At 37.1% G+C, this 14,393-nt stretch overlaps 2 pseudogenes; one reads left to right on the top strand and one right to left on the bottom strand.

Moving 5' to 3' along the window:
* Nucleotides 1–299: 299 nt before the first annotated feature.
* Nucleotides 300–691, bottom strand: LOC143686690 (small ribosomal subunit protein uS8 pseudogene; annotated as a pseudogene).
* A 5,241-nt stretch (nt 692–5,932) lies between these two features.
* Nucleotides 5,933–7,151, top strand: LOC143686689 (uncharacterized; annotated as a pseudogene).
* Nucleotides 7,152–14,393: the final 7,242 nt, after the last annotated feature.

The raw sequence follows: 14,393 nt of genomic DNA, 5'->3' as shown, positions 1-14,393 counted from the left end.
TTCATTTTCATTCGCCTCGAGGCATTTGCTAATTTCTCTTGCAATTTCTTCTTTGACCCACTCGTTGTTTAAGAGTGTGTTGTTGAGCCTCCATGTATTTGTGAATTTTCTGGCACTCCGCCTATTGTTGATTCAAAAGCTTATTTTTTTGACATTAGATGAGGTGCACAAATTGAATTAAGCATATTCCGTGGCTCGTGATGCCTGTCATTGGTGACCCATGCATGACCCTATTTTATTGTGTTTAGTTAATTTTTTCCCATTGAGGCATTTTATTTGCATGTATGCATATTATATCCCTAGAAATAGAATCCCAGGATTTTCCCTTGTGCATGTTTTTGCCTTGCTTCTTCGTGGTCCATGATGCCAGCTGAGGATGTCGGTACAAAGAAACCAAGCTGACAGGATGGGAGCAGATTACTCTGTCATTTTTCTAGGTCTTTGAGTTGTGCATCAAATCTAAGACCAATCCCTCCACACTTGTTTAACCCACCTGTGAGGTTCACAACAATATTCTCAGCTCTGCGATCATCGGTGACGTCAGATTCACCAGTGTCACCTTGCTTCATGATCACAGTTAGAAACTGGGGTTGGCTTTGGAGCAAGGCCTGATGAGAACCTGGCGTTTGCCTCTTTTCTCAGTGTCGCTCATGCACTTGAGAGCACCGGCCCAGGGGTTGGCGAGGCCCATTATGGCGGCACTGAAAGAAGTGGAAAGCTAAATTTTATTTTTGAAAAACACCCATGAAATAAAAATAAAGAAGAAAAAGAAAAAAATAAATAAAATGAAAACACCCATGAAACTGTAACCCATATCATACTTTGAAATTTGCTCTATAACTACCTGTTAAACTGTACTTTTAAATTTATTACTTTTCTGAATATGTTCTATTTCACAATTTTAAAAATGTAAAAAAAAAAAACAAAAAATGCATTAAAAATAGTAAAAAAAAAAAACAACACTCATGAACCCACCACCCAAACGAAGAACTAAAACATTGGTGACAACTTATGTCTACCTATGTGCTTCTCACCCAATGTAGGGTGTCACTAGCCTGAATTCTGTGTTTATCATCCCTTGCTTATGTTGATTTTATCACATTAATATGAATAAATAAAATATCATTTAATTTTAGTGTAATTTTACCTTTTTTGAAAATGGTATCATGTGATATTCTGAGATGACTTTTTTCATTTAACATTTGATTAAGAAAATTCATCCGTGTTGTACTTCATTCAAAATACTGTCTACTCTTGCATTGTGTGAATATGTTATGATTTATTTGTTTGGTCTCTTGTCCATGGACATTTGAGCTGTTTCCATGATTTTGCTGTAACAAGCAGCGCAGTTCCGGGCACATTTATACACTCCTCCTTGTGCCCCAGGGCAAGAGTTTTTCTGGGCACACAGCTGGCATTGAACACTTGGTCCTGGGGTATGTAAATATCCGACTCTGCGAAACTACGTCAAACTGTTTTTCAAATAGTTTACACGAATTTGTACTTCCTCCCTCCAGCAATGTACAAGAGAGCATGTTGACCCACACCCTACCAACACTTGTTATTGTCAGACTTCTTAATTTCTGCCAATCAATTGAGTGTAAAGTGATATCTGACTATAGGCTTGATTTGAATTTCCTGATTACCAAGGAAGTTGGACATCTCTTCACTGTTGTTGTTCCTCTCTGAAATCCTGTTCATATCTTTTGCTCATTTTTCTGTTGGGTGGTGTTCTAGTTTGCTAGCTGCCGGAATGCAATATACCAGAAACGGAATGGCTTTTAAAAGGGAGGTTTTAATAAGTTGCTAAGTTTACAATTCTAAGGCTGAGAAAATGTCCCAATTAAACAAGTCTATAGAAATGTCCAATCAAAGGTATCCAGGGAAAGATACCTTGGTTCAAGAAGGCCGATGAAGTCCAGGGTCTCTCTCTCAAGTGAGAAGGTACATGGCGAACACTGTCAGAGTTTCTCTCGGCTGGAAGGGCACATGGCGAACACGGCATCATCTGCTAGCTTCTTCTCCTGGCTTCCTGTTTCATGAAGCTCCCGGGAGGCATTTTCCTTCTTCATCTCCAAAGGTCACTGGCTCATGGACTCTGCTTCGTGGTGCTGCAGCATTCTCCTCTCTTTCTGAATCTCCTTCATTCTCCAAAATGTTTCCTCTTTTATAGGACTCCATAAACTTCTCAAGACCCACCCAAATGGGTGGAGACATGTCGTCACCTAATCCAGTTTAACAACCAATCTTGATTAAATCACATCTCCAGGGAGATACTCTGATTACAGTTTCAAACATACAGTATTGAATAGGGATTATTCTGCTTTTATGAAATGGGATTTAGATTAAAACATGGCTTTTCTAGGGGACATACATCCTTTCAAATCAGCACAAGTGGTTTGTCCTTGCTTTGTTGGTCTTATATAAATATATATTTTGGTGCATGGGCTAGGAATTGAACCTGGGTCTCCCTGTGAACCACACGTGCACCTTCTTTATAATATTCTTGATACTAATCCTTCATCAGTTTTATATGCTGCAAACATTGTTTCCCAGTTTGTAACTTTTTTTCCCACTTTCTTTGTTGTATCTTTTGATGAAGAGATGTTCATAATGTTAATTTTTTCAATTTTGTTAATACTTTCTTTTATAGCTAGCTCTCTTGAATGTGTATAATGTAATAAATTCCTCCCCAGCCCAGTCTCAGGAAAAAAATACTAATCTATTTTTACTATAAGTTTAAAGTTTCTCTTTTGCCATTGAAGTTCTTACTGTATCTGGAATTGATTTTTGAGTGTGAGGTAGGAATCCAATTTCTTTCTTTCTTTCTTTCTTTCTTTTTGTTAGCCTACCCCCCCCCCCACTTCATTAATTGAATAGTTCCTCCTTTCCCCGTGATCTGCCATCCCATCGCTATGATACATCAGAATTCTGCATATGCATAGGTCGGTATCTGGGCTTTCCTATTCTATTCCAGTTATCCAGTTTGTCTAATTTCCTGAAAATACTGTGCCATATTAACTACAATATTTTGATAATCAATATTGATATTTGTAAGGCAGACCCCCTTTCCTATCCCTCCATTCATTCACAAGTATCTTGGCTGTTCTTGGCCCTTGCTGTAACTTTTAGTTGCCGTTTCAAGATCCATGCATAAAAAAACCTGATTGTGGCGATAGAAAGCAAACTTGTAGCTGCCAGGAGCTTGGGGTAGGGAGGAATGGGGAGTGACTGCTAATGGGTATGTGGTTTCCTTTTTTTAATAATAATTATTATTTTTTTTAGACAAGCTGTAGGTTCACAGAAAAATCATGCAGTATATACCAAGTTCCCATATACCACCCTGTATTAATTTGTTAAGCTGCCAGAAAGCAACATACCAGAAATGGAATGGCTTTTTTTTTTTTTTTTAAAGGAAAGACAGAGAGAAGGAAGGAAGGATAGAAGGAAGGAAGAGAGGAAGAAAGGGAAACAACTTTTAAACATTTTCTTGTTTTATTGTATTTTGTTTCTCCGTTTTCGTTACATGGGCTGGGGCCGGGAATCGAACCGAGGTCCTCCGGCATAGCAGGCAAGCACTTTGCCCGCTGAGCCACCGCGGCCCGCCCTGGAATGGCTTTTAAAAAAGGAATTTAATAAGTTACAAGTTTACGGTTCTAAGGAAGTGAAAGTGTACAAATTAAGGCACCAACAAGAGGTTATCTTCACTCAAGAAAGGCTGATGGCTTTTCTGAACACCTCTGTCAGCTGGGAAGGCACGTGGCCGGCACCTGCTGGCCCCTTGCTCCTGGGCTTTGTTGCCTTCAGCCTCTGTTCCTGTGGGGGGGTCCTCCCTTTGCTTCTCCAGGGCTGGCTTTCATCTCTTGGCTTCCCTTGGCTCTCTCCAGGTTCTGGTTTACTCAACATCTCATGGGAAGCCACGTGGCAACGTCTGCTGGACTCCAAACATCTCCAAACATCCTTATCTCTTTTCTCCGAGTGTCGGCATCTGTGTCAGCTCTCTTGGCTCTGTGGGCTCTTTTCGAAATGGTTCCCTCTTAAAGGGATCCAGTAAGCGCTGCAACTTGAATGGGTGGAGACACATCTCCATGGAAACCACCTAATCAAAAAGTACCACCCATAATTGGGTGGGTCACATCTCCATAGAAACAATAAAAAAGGTTCCACCCAGCAATATTGAATGAGAATTAAGGAATGTGGCTTTTCTGGGGTACACAATAGTTTCAAACCAGCGCACTCCCACCTCTCTTAGCTCCTCTCTCTTTGGTTCTTTCAGGTGGTGGCTGAGGGTCAGCACTGTTTATAATGGATGGGGCTGACGCTGGTGACCTCTGTGGGATTAAAGTTGAAATAAGGGCTTGTGTTTCAGTCCTTCCAATCGTCCTGCTTTATAAGCACATTCTTGGTCACACGCTCTATAAGGCACCAAGAAGGAGTAAGATGAGTCAAGAGGCTGGAGAATTAGCTACGAAGACCTGAAGACCCGTGCCATACCATATTGAAGTCAAATGCAAAAGGAAAAAAAAAAATTACTAACATTGACCTTGTTTTCATTTAGAATTTGGATATTTTGTCCATCGTGGATTTTTGGCATTAATTTTGATTTTCAAAAAATACCGTATTGAGATCCAGAGACAGCAGCACCACAAAGCAGAGTCCACCAGCCAGCGATCTTTGGAGATGAAGAAGGAAGACTTCCCGGGGAGCTTCGTGAAACCAGAAGCCAGGAGAGAAAGCTAGCAGATGATGCCGTGTTTGCCATGAGCCCTTCCAGACGAGAGAGAAGACCTGACTGTGTTTTCCATGTGTCTTTCTGGATGAGAGAGAAACCCTGAACTTCATCGGCCATCTTGAACCAAGGAGTTAGTGAAATTGAAAGATGTAGTTATAGAATTTACTCATGCAGAATGGGTCATGCTGGATTCATCCCAGAGAAGGCTGTTCAGAGATGTGATGCTGGAGAATATCAGTCATCTGCAATCAGTGGGATATCAAGTCTGTAAATCAGATGTAGCTTCAAAGTTGGTTCAAGGGGAAGAAGTGTGTGAGGAAGGAATTGGAATTTTGCAAAACCAAAATTCAGTTCTTTCAGGCAGGGAAGGTAGTGTTAAAGAACAAGAAATGTTATCTGTGCATCATATCTGCAAAAAAGACATATCTACCATCATGTCATTGAAGCAGAATTCTGATACTCAAAAGAATGGTATTATATGTCATAAATTGCCAGAAGATTGTACTCATAGTTCCAGAGTGACTCAACATGTATTAACTCAGAAAGGAATGAAATCCTACTTCAGCAGGCTATTTGGAAAATCCCTCAATGATCTATCATCTTTTAATCAACAACAGAATTTTCACCCTGGAAGTAAGTCATATGAATGTCATCTAATTGAGAAATCCTTTGTTCAAAACTCTGGCCATATACATTACAATGGAACTCATGTTGGAGTGGAACCCTGTGAATATCATCTATGTGGAAAAACCTTTACTGAATATTCTGAATTGAAACAACATGAAAGAACTCACACTGGAGAAAAACCATATGAATGCCATCTATGTGGGAAAGCCTTCACCCGTTATTCTAGCCTTAAACAACATGAGAACATTCACACTGGAAAAAAACCCTATAAATGTCACCTATGTGGGAAAGCTTTCACCCGGTATTCTAGCCTTAAACAACATGAGAACACTCATACTGGAGAAAAACCCTATAAATGTCATCTATGTGGGAAAGCATTCGCTCATCCTTCTAGCCTTAAACAACATGATAGAACTCACACTGGAGAGAAACCATATGAATGCCATCTATGTGGGAAAACCTTCACACGTTATTCTAATCTTAAACAACATGAGAACACTCATACTGGAGAAAAATCCTATAAATGTCATCTATGTGGGAAAGCCTTTGCTCATTCTTCTAGCCTTAAAAAGCATGCTAGAACTCACACTGGAGAGAAACCATATGAGTGTCATCTATGTGGGAAAGCCTTTACTTTTGGGTCTCATCTTAGAGTACATAAGAGAATTCACACTTGAGAGAAACCATATAAGTGTCATCTATGGTAAAGTCTTCACCCATTGTTCTACCCTTAGAAAACACAAGAGAATTCACACTGGAGAGAAATGCTATGAATGTCATTTATGTCAGAAAGTCTTCACCCATTCTTCTGACTTTAGAAAACTCACATTGGAGAGAAATCCTATGAATGCCATCTGTGTGGGAAAGCATTCAGTTTATCTTCTTATCTTACAGTACATGAGAGAATTCACACTGGAGAGAAACCATATCAGTGTCATTTATATGGTAAAGTCTTCACCCATTGTTCTGTCCTTAGAAAACACAAGAGAATTCACACTGGAGAGAAACTCTATGAATGTCATTTATGTCAGAATGTCTTCACCCATTGTTCTTTAGAAAACATGAGAGAACTCACACTGGAAAAAAAACATATGAATGCCATCTATGTAGGAAAGCCTTTACTCTTGGGTCTGATCTTAGAGTACATGAGATAATTCACACTGGAGAGAAACCATATAAATGTCATCTATGTGGTAAAGGCTTCACTCATTCTTCTAGCCTGAAACAACATGAGAGAACTCACATTGGAGAAAAACCATATGAATGCCATCTGTGTGGGAAAGCCTTCAGCCAATATTTTAACCTTAGACAACATGAAAACACTCATACTGGAGAGAAACCCTATGAATGTCATTTATGTCAGAAAGTCTTTGCCTGTTATTCTAACCTTAGGAAACATAAGAGAAGTCACACTGGAATGAAACCTTAGGAATATCATCTATGTGGGAAAGCCTTTACTCAATATTTTAACTAGAGACAAGTAAGTGCCTTTCTCCTTAGCATTCAGCCTTGCCTAAAGGACAATCAGTTTTCAGAGTTCCCAGGTGAACTAGTTCATGTGCAAAATTGAATCCAAATATAGTACTGTTTCCATAGTATCACAAAATTGTTTATAACACTGAATACAAAGTGGCCGTTCATGTAATATTCACTCACTCATTCCTTAACTAAATTCAGACTTAGTATCACAAATTTGACCTATGTGGATTTATCACATTTAGTATCTATAATGAGATTTAAACTTGTTCTCCCTTAATGGCATGATATTGACAAGGTAATTAAACAGATTTTGAAATAAAAAAAAAAAAAAATACCGTATTGAAATATTATTTCTCTTGATTGTGGAGTCTTTTGTTGCCCCTTTAAAATTAGCCCCTAAGACAGTGCGAGGGTGGTTCAGAGTAGAATCCTCGATTTCCATGTGGGAGACCCAGGTTCGATTCCTTGGCCCACGCGCTTCCAAAAAAATAAATAAATAAAATGGTGCTGCAATGGCGGGGTAGTCACATGGAAAAAGAATGAAATATGACCCCCACCATACAGCACACAAATTTTTTTAAAAATAGCGTCTAAGAAGTACTTTTGTTGGCTTTACCCTCCTCCTGGCACTGGCAAAGACTACACTTACTATGATTACGGAGACAAAAGACCTATTAGCACTGCTTAAGATGAGTAGTATTTTTACTATTGTCTAATGTCTGTTCTCCCTGCAAGAGAATTACACCTTGCCACCCCCGTAAAGTCAGGCTTGGTGAAGGGATTTCAAGTAAGTTGGTTGTTACCACAGCATAACCTAGCCTAACCTGACAGATGCATTTAAAGAAAAAAAAAAATCTGAAAATATGAGCAAGAGCTAAGAGACCATATAGAACGACCAAGCAGATTTAAAAAGAACCTAAGAGAACTTCTGGAAAGGAAAAAATATAAAAATTGAAATGGAGGGCGGGCCATGGTGGCCTAGTGGCAAAGTTCTCACCAGCCACGCCAGAGACCCAGGTTCAACTCCCGGAGACTGCCCATGTCAAAAAAAAAAAAAAAAGAAATTGAAATGAAGCAACTCAGTGGTTGAAATATACAGGTTAGGCATAATGAAAGGATAGATCTAAAGAAATTGTCCCGAATGCATTTGAGAGAGAAAAAATGGCAGAAAACAAAAGAGAGGTTAAGAGACATGGCCAATTCGTGTCAGAAGGCCTAACAGATATCTAATCAGAATTCCAGGAGATGATAAAGAATATGGAAAAGAGGCAATATTTTCCAGAAATGTTTCTTCAATTCTCATCTAGAAACCCACCATGTCACAAGAAGACTACAATAAACAGAATGCCACACAGACACATTCTGTGGAGCATCAAGGAAAAAGAGAGAAAAGGAAGCTTTCCTACCAAACAAAAAACAGAAACAGCAATTAGACTGATTGCTAACTTCTCAAGGTAGCAACAAGCGCAACCAGGAGACAAAGGAATAATCTTCGATATTATGAGAGGAAAGGACAGTTAGCCTAGAGTTCAATACCCAGTAATGCTATCTTTCAAGAATGAAGGAGAAAAGAAGCCAGAATTCATTTGTATGAAATAGAACAGGCAACTCTGTGGAGACAGAAAGTAAATTGGTGGTTGCTTCGGGCTGGCAGGGGTATGGGGATAGGAGAAGATAGCTAAAGGGTAAGGGTTTTTTTTTTTGAGGTGATGAAAATGTCCTAAAATTGACTGGTAATGGTTGCACATATCTGTAAATATACTAAAAACCACCGAATTGCACACTTTAAATGGGTGAACTGTATGATCTGTAAATTGAATCTCAATAGAACTGCTATAAAAAAAAAAAAAGAATGAGGATGAAATAAAGGGATTGTCAGGCAAAAACAGAGGAAGGTTAGTTAATACCAAGGTACCCTCTAGAAAAGGACGTTGTTGGATACGCTTCAGGCAGAAGAAAAATTATCCCAGATGGAAAATTGTAGACAAATGAAGGGTTGGTAAGCAAAGATGTGGCTAAATATACAAAGAAATCTAAATAAACCTTGATAGTAAAACTCTAATGCCTAATGCATGAGAATTAGAACAGGACAGAACTCAAATTCTGGGCAATAATTGTACTTAAATTGAAAGGGAGGGCTCAGAGCTGAAGGATTATAAAATCCTTGTATGATTCGGAAACAAAGTAACTATAAAGCAGATTTTGAAGAGGAGTCAAAACTTAAAGAAATGACTAGAATGGGGTGAGTTTCCCATTTCTGAGGCTTTAGCCTGAATTCAAGCCACACCTGTGGTATGGAGTGTAGGGCTGAAATAATGGTAGAAAACCCACTGTCTTTCTGGCCAGAAGAATTAGGAACAGAGCCCAGAGTAACCACAGCAATCAGAAAATGAGGGGAAAATCCTGGAGAGGAGAGTCAGAGAAGGGGAGGCCCACATTCGTTGAATACACTGTGAATAAATGCTGCCCAAATCTCTGGTGATGTCTGAGCCACAGACTCAAAAGAGCTGGAGAGCTAAAGCTGAGACAACTGAGCTGAGAGGGGCCCTGCCATGCACGCAGGGAAGACTGCAGTTGCAGTTTGAATCCAACCAAGTTAATTAACTGAGAAAACAAAAGCATCAACCCTTTTTAGAAGAATATTACAGAATCCAGAATCTCCATAACATAACATTGATACTGTCCGGGTACAATCCAAAGCTCCTTTACCTACAAACGACCAGGAGAACGTGACCCATTCAAAAAGGTATAGAAAAAATCAAGAGGCCAACCTCAAGGTGACCCAGAAGTTGGGATCATTAGAGAAGGAGTTACAGCTATTGTAACTATGCTACATGAGGCTAAGAAATACACTTCCAAAATGAATGAATGAAAAGATAGAAAAATCTCAGTATAAATATATGAAAATTCTAGAACAGAAAAAATATATTATCTAATATATAAAAAATATACAAAAAATTCACTGGCTAGGTTAATTGCAGAATGTAGTAACAGAGGAAAGTTAGCAAATTTGCAGATAAATAGAAATTATCTTAATAAGGGGAAAAAAATGAAAAAATGAATACAGCCTCAGGCGCCTCTAGGGCCAAATAAGGCTAAAATATATGTACTTGAATTCCAAAAAGAGAGGGGCAGAAAAAAAAAATTAGTTGAAGAAATATTGTCTGAAAACTTCCCAGACGTGGTGAAAGACACATTTACAGATTCAAAAATCTTAGGGAAATCCAAACGGGTCAAATTGCTGAAAATCAAAGATAAAGTGAAAATCTTGAGCGCATCCAAAGAAGAGCAACAAGGAAACAATGATTCAAAAGACTACACACACACACACACACACACACACACACACAAAACTTACTCAGTCTTAGAAATACTGTAACACAGGAAATAAGTTATAATTAGAAAGGAGGAAACAAACTTGCTACTTGCACGATATGACCATCTATGCAGAAAACTAAAAAAAAATCTGCACATAGATTGAGATTATAAAATTTGCTAGACATAAAAATTAATATAAAAAAGCAATTTATCTTTTAATCTCTTTTAATCTTTTAATTAATTTTGGAGCAGCTAGAAGTAAAAACCCAAAACTGTGGAATTATAACCCATGTCTAACTTGAAATATGTTCTACAATTAACTGTGGTGCTCTGCTTTGAAATTTACACACTTTTTGTATATATGTTATTTTTTACAAAAAAAAGGAAAAAAAGTTGATTGTGATGATAAAAAAATATCTAAGCCCTCTAGCCTCTGATATTCTGGAGCAGCTAGAAGGAAAAATCTGAGAGGATCGTATGGTAGCCCATGACAAACTCTGGGATCTGTCCTGTAACTGCTTGTTGAAGAGTGCTTTGAAAACTATTGCCTTTTTCTTTCTTTGCTTTGTATATACGTTATACTACATGTTTTAGTTTTCCAACGCTGCCAGAATGCAACACAGCAGAGATGGATTGGCTTTTAATAAAAAGAGATTTATTTAGTTAAAAATGTATAGTTCTTCTAGGGGAAAGGCAGCTTTCAACTGAGGTTCCTTCTTACACGAGAAGGCACAGGGTGATCTCTCCTGGCCTTCTCTCCAGGCCTCTGGGTTTCAACAACTTTCCCTGGGGTCATTCCTTTCTGCATCTCCAAAGGCCTGGGCTGAGCTGTGAGTGCTGAGATGAGGTATGCCGAGCTGCTTGGCTCTGCTACATTGAGCTCTCTCATTTAAGCACCGGACAATTAAATCAAACATCATTCACTGCAGCAGGCACGCCTCCTAGCTGACTGCAGATGTAATCAGGGACAATTGAGCTTCACATGCCATTGTCTCATGTCCAGAGCAACAAAACTAGGCACCTTCACCTGGCCAAGTTGACATCTGACCCTAACAACCACACTATACAAAAAAAAAAGTTGATAAAAAAATAATAATAAAAAGCAATTTCACGTCTAACAGCAAGACATTAGAAAATGAATTATGAAAAAGAGACTGTATAATATAAAAAAAAGATGCCAGAAACAAATCTCATAAAAGCAGCACAAACTCTTAAGAAGAAAACCTATACAATTTTATTAAAAAGACATAAAAGAAAAACTAAATAAGTGCAGGAAAATACCATGTCTTGGGATAGGAAAACTCAATGTGTAGTCTCCTCACATTGAGCTATATATAGATTTACTGAAATTTTAACAAAATCCTAGCTGGGTTAATTTTATGGAACTTGAAGAGATGAGTCTAAATATTTTATGGAGAAAAAGGCCCAAAACAGCCACAATATCATTGAAGAAATTAGGGTGGGGGATGGGATTTACCCTACCAGATATTCAAAATATAATTAAAAGTATATTAATTTAAAATAATGTGATATTAGCAGTGGAATTAAAAATAGACCAGTGGACCAGAATAAAGAGACCAGAATCAGACCCATGTATATATGGAAAAAAATTTAGATGAAGATAGGTATTTTGGAAAGGGTAGGTCATTTGGTAACTTATGCTGGGATAATTAGTCAGCCACGTGGAAAATAATGAAATTGGATCCCTTTCTCCTAAATAAAAATCAGTGTCAAGTATAAAAGGCAAAAGCAAAACTAAAACTTTCAGAAGACAAAATGAGAGAATATTGTATAGCATTAAGGATGGATTTTGTAAACAACATTCAAGAAGCATAAACCATTTTAAAAAATGGTAAATTTGGCAACAATAACTTAAGAACTTAAGACCACAGGGTGACAAGCCAAGCCATTAAATTGGAAATTTAATTGCAACATATATAGCCAAAAAAGGAATATTATCCATATAAATATCTCCTAAGAATCAATCAGAAAAAGACAAAAGACAAATATGCATTACACAGAATAGGAAACAATTGGCCCTTGATCATAAGAAAAGATCCTCAGTCCCCTTAGTAACCCAGGAAATGCAAATTAAAAGCACAATAAAATAGTATTTCCAAAACCACAATGGGAAACCACTTCACACACACTAGGATGGCTATAATTTAAAAACTGAAAAATAATGTTGCCAAGGATTAGAAATTGGAACCGTTACATGTTTCTAGTGGGAATGTAAAATGGTTCAGTCGCTGAGGAAAACAGTTCAGTGGTTCCTCAAACAGTTAAGTATAGAATTGCCATACAACCCAGCAATTCCACTCCCAAGTATATATCCAAAAAAAATTGGAAATGGGGACTCAAGTACATATCATCATTCACAATAGCTAAAAGGTGGAAACCCATCTAATCAGCAGAGGAATGGATAGACAAAATGTGGTATATATTTACAGTGAAAGATTTTTTGGCCATAAGAAGGAATTAAGTACTGAAAATCGTTCCGTGGATGAACTGCAAAAACATTATGCCAAGTAAATGAAGCCAGACACAAAAGGTCACATATTGTTTGATTCCATGTATAGGAAGAGGGAATGGGGAGTGACTGCTTAACGGGTGCTTGGTTTCCTTGTGGGGTGATAAAAATGTTTTGAAACTAGATAGAGGAGGTGGTTGAAAACATTGTGAATGTACTAAATGACAATAAATTGTTCGCTTTAAAATGGTTAATTTTGTTATGTGATCTTCATCTCAAAAACAAAATACTATTTCACACCCAACAGAAAGGCTAAATTAAAAAATTAAAAAATCTCTTTATAAAGAGATTGCGGGGCAAGGGCATTCTCAACCACCTTTAGTGGGATTGTAAACTAGTAAAATCACCCTGGAAAACTTTGGCTTTTCTTGGTACACACCCAATGCTCCAGCAAATTTATTTCCAGAATATACACTAGAGGAACTCAACTATGTGTGCATCATAAGACACATACGGGAGTTCTCATGGTGGCATCATTTTTTTTTTTTTGCCTCAAAAAGTGACATGGTGGTATCATTTTAACAGACAAATATCCATTCACAGCAGAATGGATAAAGTACATATTTAGACACTATAATAGTCTATTCTATATTAAAATCTAATGAATAGCGTATATACCTCAATATCATGAATCCGAAAACTTAATGTTAACTAAGAGAAGCATGTCACAAAGGATATATACAATGTCATTTCATTTATACGAAGTTCAAAAACATGAAATGACATTCTTAAGGATGTGCTCATTGTAGGCTATGAAGAAAAACAAAAGACTAGTTAACACAAAATTCAGGATAGTGCTTCCCTCTTGGGAAGAGGGAGGGCCATGCTATAGCAGGGACACCAGGGACACAAAGACTCAACTTTTTAAAGGGAATGAGTCATACAGGCATTTCATTTTGTCTTTTAAACCACATACATTTTTTTTTTGTTTTCTCTTTTTTCATTGTTTTGCTTTTAAAAATTTTATTTTTTCTTATTTTGGGGCCACATAACATTTAAACAAAAAAAAATAGGAAGGGGGGTCATTAGAATTACAGAATCAATTCATACTGTCTCAACCTTATATGCTTTTTAAAATACCATACCATCACCAACATTTCAATCATTTTCATATATATATTTTCTTAATATTTGAGGGATTTTTTAGGAATATTTTAGAAGAAAAACAACACTGATAGGACATCCAGCAAATTCATGTTTCACTTTTTCTTCTTAAAATTGAAATCATTAAATAGTATGTAAAAAATAATCCCATTCCTAAAAAACAATTTCTATCTAATTTTCATCCCTTCAGTCTATTTGAAAGAGACATCTGGAAGTATAATTATCAAACAGACACATTAGTTTCTAAGTGTTAGATATCGGGAGATTGACATTTTTCCTTTGTACTTTTTCACAGTGCTTGAATCTTTGATAATAAACATATATCCTATTTCTCTCAAAACAATTTAAGATCTGGATTAATGTGGCAAAATATAATCTATAACCTGTGATAAATATTTAAATGTTGGCTCTGAAATCTACTCTGTAATTGTGGTGTGCTTTGAAATTTATTGCTTTTTTGTATATGTTGTCACACCAAAAAAATAAAAATTTGTTAGTCATATCCTGTTATTCCCTGAATAACTTATAAGTTTAAAATAATACTTTTAAAGTTTTTTTTAATTTTCATATACTAAAAATATTGAAAGGCAAAAAATAACTCTG

Source organism: Tamandua tetradactyla, chromosome 6 (genome assembly GCF_023851605.1).
Source record: "Tamandua tetradactyla isolate mTamTet1 chromosome 6, mTamTet1.pri, whole genome shotgun sequence".
Taxonomy (NCBI): domain Eukaryota; kingdom Metazoa; phylum Chordata; class Mammalia; order Pilosa; family Myrmecophagidae; genus Tamandua; species Tamandua tetradactyla.
This window is presented reverse-complemented; position numbering and strand designations above follow the sequence as displayed.